The sequence below is a fragment of the Entelurus aequoreus genome, linkage group LG02, assembly GCF_033978785.1.
Source record: "Entelurus aequoreus isolate RoL-2023_Sb linkage group LG02, RoL_Eaeq_v1.1, whole genome shotgun sequence".
NCBI classification, from domain to species: domain Eukaryota; kingdom Metazoa; phylum Chordata; class Actinopteri; order Syngnathiformes; family Syngnathidae; genus Entelurus; species Entelurus aequoreus.
In genome coordinates this window covers 77,903,173-77,909,172 of record NC_084732.1, presented here as the reverse complement: position 1 = coordinate 77,909,172, position 6,000 = coordinate 77,903,173, and the positions used below count along the sequence as shown (strand labels likewise).

General features: G+C 34.1%; 1 non-coding gene across 1 annotated transcript; it reads left to right on the top strand.

Annotated features, from left to right (window-relative positions):
- The first annotated feature begins 3,763 nt into the window (after positions 1–3,763).
- Positions 3,764–3,851, top strand: trnar-ucu (transfer RNA arginine (anticodon UCU)). Its single transcript is given in 2 exon segments — positions 3,764–3,800; positions 3,816–3,851. It is a non-coding gene; the product is annotated as a tRNA-Arg (tRNA).
- Positions 3,852–6,000: the final 2,149 nt, after the last annotated feature.

Genomic DNA, 6,000 nt, shown 5'->3' with positions numbered 1-6,000 from the left:
TATATATATATATATATATATATATATATATATATATATATATATATATATATATGTATATATATATATATATATATATATATATGTATATATATATATATATATATATATATATATATATATATATATATATATATATATATATATATATATATATATATATATATATATATATATATATATATACAGTATACATATAATACATAATAATACATAAGTAACTATTTTGTGTATTCTTTATGCAATGAACCGTGCTATATATATATATATGGTAACAATTTTGTATGGGGAACATATTCTAAGTAACAAAGACTTAATTTAGAGTTATTTGGACACAAGGGGAACATATTGTAAGTAACAAAGACTTAAGGGTTAGAGTTAGGGTTATTGTAGTTTTGTGTTTTGTTATGTAAGAACAGACCATATTCATTAAGTGGTGTTAAAGGGAGAATCATATACAACAACGTCCTTGCTTAGTACTAATAAGCAACAATTCTGAGGTTATTGAGGGAAGACTCTTAGTTAATAGCGTACTGGTTGTATACAAACGTAATAAGGCCATGCAGAATAAGGCATTAATAAGTACTTAATAATGACTAATTAAGAGCCAATATGTTACTAATTTGCGCCATACTAAAGTGTTACCATATATACTGTATATATACATATACTAAAGTGTTACCATATATATATACATATATAAAATGATACATAACATCTCATAAATGTTGTTACTTTCCAGTGTGTTCCTTTAAATGATATACATAATCTCAAATGATCGATATTTTGATTTGAGCATTGATCGACATTGTTGATATTTTAGTATCGCAGTGTTATACAACACTATCAGAGGACCATGGCCACTGATTGGCTCAGCCTCAAGCAGCATTACTATATTGAATAAAACAAGTGTTATTTCATGTCGAGAGGGCTCTTTTAATATTAAAATATTTTTTCAGAAGGTGGCAAACAGGTTTTCTATGCTCTCACTATAAAAATATTCAATTTAGGATGATTATTTCTAAGCTAAAAAAATTCATTATGTCTTCTTAAGTTTTGTTTACTCAGACAAAACATACAGAGTACAGGCCAAAAGTTTGGACACACCTCCTCATTTCAATGCGTTTTCTTTATTTTCATGACTATTTACATTGTAGATTGTCACTGAAGGCATCAAAACTATGACACCTGTGAAGTGAAAGCCCTTTCAGGTGACTACCTCTTGAAGCTCATCAAGAGAATACCAAGAGTGTGCAAAACAGTAATCAGATCAAATGGTGGCTATTTCGAAGGAACTAGAATATAAAACATGTTTTCAGTTATTTCACCTTTTTTTGTTAAGTACATAACTCCACTTGTGTTCATTCATAATTTTGATGCCTTCAATGACAATATACAATGTAAATAGACATGAAAATAAAGAAAACCCATTGAATGAGAAGGTGTGTCCAAACTTTGGGCTGTACTGTATGTGTTGTCTGAAAGAAACTGAAAAGTATATTGATAATTCCCACTTCACTGAAATTAATTTAGCACTGTCAGGCAAATTAACAGCGATAAACAAAGGTTTACTGTAAAATAGAACTGGTTATAGGCCTGTTATCTACCCATTTGCAGCTGTAGGAATGCTAGACAGTTTTTATACTATTTTTTCATACAAAACTTTGGGTGTCAGATCATGAATAATTCATTTTCAATACCCAGTGTATATTGATTATTAGTGTCATGTATAATTAGTCCATTTCAGTGGCAATAAATGCTGCTACTTAACAGTCCTCTTTTTCTGTGAGCCTCGCAGCTCTCGTGGTCCGTATCACATTATGGCTGAGGGCATATTAAACCTTCAACGCCTCACTCCTTTTCAATCACTGGTGGTAAGCCAATAATGTTCCATGTTTTCCTAGAGTTATATATCCAAATATGACTGTATCTCCATCACACTGTACCCATGTGTTGGTAATGAAATACATTGTCATCACTTCCTACTCCTCGGCTGTCGATAGCAAGCCGGTTCCTTTCGTAATTGTATTTTCTTATAAATTCTGAACTGCTGTGTGTTAGGTTTACATGCATTAATGCTGGGCTTCAATATTGTATTCATTCCCTAGCCTGCTTATTTCAAGGGCTTTTAAAATTATACCGGATCCAAGTGAGGCACTATGGTAAGTAGTGTTGTCCCACTACCAATACTTCGATACTTTTTGTTACTTTTCGATACTTTTCTAAATAAAGGGGACAACAAAAAATTGCATTATTGGCTTTATTTTAACAAAAAAATCTTACAGCACATTAAACATATGTTTCTTATTGCAGCTTTGTCTTTAAATTAAATAGTGAACATACAAGACAGCTTGTCTTTTATTAGTAAGTAAGCAAACGAAGGCTCTTAATTTAGTCTGCTAACATACACTACCGTTCAAAAGTTTGGGGTCACATTGAAATGTCCTTATTTTTTAAGGAAAAGCACTGTACTTTTCAATGAAGATAACTTTAAACTAGTCTTAACTTTAAAGAAATACACTCTATACATTGCTAATGTGGTAAATGACTATTCTAGCTGCAAATGTCTGGTTTTTGGTGCAATATCTACATAGGTGTATAGAGGTCCATTTCCAGCAACTATCACTCCATTGTTCTAATGGTACAATGTGTTTGCGCATTTGCTCAGAAGGCTAATTGATGATTAGAAAACCCTTGTGCAATCATGTTCACACATCTGAAAACAGTTTAGCTCGTTACAGAAGCTACAAAACTGACCTTCCTTTGAGCAGATTGAGTTTCTGGAGCATCACATTTGTGGGGTCAATTAAACGCTCAAAATGGCCAGAAAAAGAGAACTTTTATCTGAAACTCGACAGTCTATTCTTGTTCTTAGAAATGAAGGCTATTCCACAAAATTGTTTGGGTTACCCCAAACTTTTGAACGGTAGTGTATGCAGTAACATATTGTGTCATTTTCCATTCTATTATTTTGTTAAAATTATTAAGGACAAGTGGTAGAAAATTAATTATTAATCTACTTGTTCATTTACTGTTAATATCTGCTTACTTTCTCTTTTAACATGTTCTATCTACACTTCTGTTAAAATGTAATAATCACTTATTATTGTGTTGTTTGGATGCTTTACATTAGTTTTGGATGATACCACAAATTTAAGTATCAATCCGATACAGTACTCTTTAGAGGCGGTGTAGTGCCGAATATGATTCATTAGTATTACGGAGCTATACTAATACCGGTATACCGTACAACCCTAATAGTAAGTTACTTTTTATAAATACGGTCCCTAGGTTTAAGTGGTTCTGTGATCCATCTCGTACTTTAAAACACTTGTATTGCAAAACATTTTTAAAAAAATTCAAACTCGGAACCTGAGGACAAAACCGTAGTATTTTTTGCAATCAAAAGTCCCTTAACTAAAAAATACTCATTAATAATACTTAAAGATGAATAATATTTGTATTAATATCAATCATTTAAAAAATATATAGATATTACAATTTTAATATATTATATTCTTAGTTTTACTATGATTATTATTATGTATTACATTTTCCCAGAATGTAACACTGCCCCCGCCTGGTCAAAAAAAAGTTAGTAACACTTACGTCGTGAAGTTATGTAAACTTTGAGGACATTTTGACAAGAGTTTATCTTTCATTCTTTGAAGTGCTGACAGCTGTGACCTCTAACCTTTAGCACCCTTCCAACCCCCTGGCAGTGATAAGAGCCTGTAGCGCAACTCTCTCGCAGCAGTCAACAGGCTCTGTGGCGCAATGGATAGCGCGTTGGACTTCTAGTGATTGATGAGGCCATTCAAAGGTTGTGGGTTCGAGTCCCACCAGAGTCGAGTGTGTTTTGTGTTTTGTTGACATGACGGCACAGAACTAAAACAGGTTCAAACATGTGAATTGTCACTCTGCTGCATGGGCTACTCATTTGTGCTTCTTCCAACCAAGAAAAAGAACAACTCAGACTAGCAAAGCAAGAGTGCAGACCCTACCTCCCAGTAGTCAAAAGTCTTACAACCAGACGGTGATCCGGATTAGCTCCAAAACTGAATCACTTGTTCTTTATTCCTATTTGGACATTTCCTGTAAATTTCATGAAAATCTGGCCATAACTTTTTGAATTGTCGAACAAACAAACGGACTTTTCCTAAAAGTTTCATGAAAATTGGAAGAATGAACAACTGTAACTTTTGAGTTATTGAACAAATGAATGATCTGAATGTTCCTGATTGTTTAATGAAAATCCGCCCATGACTGTTGAGTTATTGAACAAACTAAACTAAGTAATTAACTGCTTTGCAAAGGTAAAAAGTCCTGTCCCAAAATTAATTTGACGTTACTCATTTGAAGAGTGTATGTCAACTTTTGAACAGGCAAAGTGTACGATAAAGTTTGAAGATCTATTTCTGCCATTTAATTACGTAGGTTATTAAAAAAAAAACATCATAAATGTTAATACCGTATTTTCCGGACTATAAGGCGTACTTGAAAAAAAAATGTTTTCTCAAAACTCGACAGTGCGTCTTATGTAAGGAATAAGTTTGGTTGAGCTTACCCAACTAGAAGCAATTTTATTTGGTACATAGTGTAGTGATAAGTGTGACCAGTAGATGGCAGTCAAACATAAGAGATAAAACATAAGACACCAACATTTTAAATGTTCCATTGAAAATATAGAACATTACAGATCGCGCTCAAAAATGTATCAAAATGTTTTAGTACGGCTTTGGTAAGCTATGAAGCCGCACCGCATGAAGGATTGTCGGCGCATTAAATATACGAGTATTATTATGATATTAAGATAAGACATATTATCTGGCGTTTTGTTTCGTAATATTATGCAAAAGCAACTTTTCTTACCTTCTTGTACCTGCTGATCTGTATTTGGGATCTGTAAAAGTCCTGAAAAATTACCATGAAAGCGCTAAAACATACAGGTGTAGGGAGTTTACATTATTTACCCAAAGAACTTTAGTTATTAGAGTCCCGGTCGAACGGTTTTTCACGGGACACAATTTCTGTGTTGTTTTTCGGATTAGGAGATGCTGCTCCGTTATTGATTTAAGTAAAGTCTGAATGTCATTAAAACAGTTAGCTCCATCTTTTGACACTTCTTCCACTCCCGTCTTTGCTACAACATATATAACGGTGAGAAGATGCTGCCGAAGATGAGCCACGTAAATAAGACCGCCCACAAAACGGCGCATCCGTAAGCGACTGTCAGAAAGCGACTTGAAGATGATCTGTAAAACATAATTTATGCAACATTTTGACCAAAGAACCACAATTACATGTTATGTAGACCAGTGTTTTTCAACCACTGTGCCGCGGCACACTAGTGTGCCGTGGGATACAGTCTGGTGTGCCGTGGGAGATTATCTAAATTCACCAATTTAGGTTAAAAATATTTTTTGCAAACCAGTAATTATAGTCTGCAAATGATGTGTTGTTGTTGAGTGTCGGTGCTGTCTAGAGCTCGGCAGAGTAACCGTGTAATACTCTTCCATATCAGTAGGTGGCAGCCGGTAGCTAATTGCTTTGTAGATGTTGGGAACAGCGGGAGGCAGCGTGCAGGTAAAAGGTATCTAATGCTGAAACCAAAAATAAACAAAAGGTGAGTGCCGCTAAGAAAAGGCATTGAAGCTTAGGGAAGGCTATGCATAACAAAACTAAAACTTAACTGGCTACAAAGTAAACAAAAACAGAATGCTGGACGACAGCAAAGACTAACTGTGGAGCAAAGACGGCGTCCACAATGTACATGACGTGACAATCGACAATGTCCCCACAAAGAAGGATAAAAACAACTGAAATATTCTTGATTGCTAAAACAAAGTAGATGCGGGAAATATCGCTCAAAGGAAGACATGAAACTGCTACAGGAAAATACCAAAAAAAGACAAAAAGCCACCAAAATAGGAGCGCAAGACAAGAAGTAAAACACTACACACAGGAAAACAGCAAAAAAGTCCAAATAAGTCAGGGTGT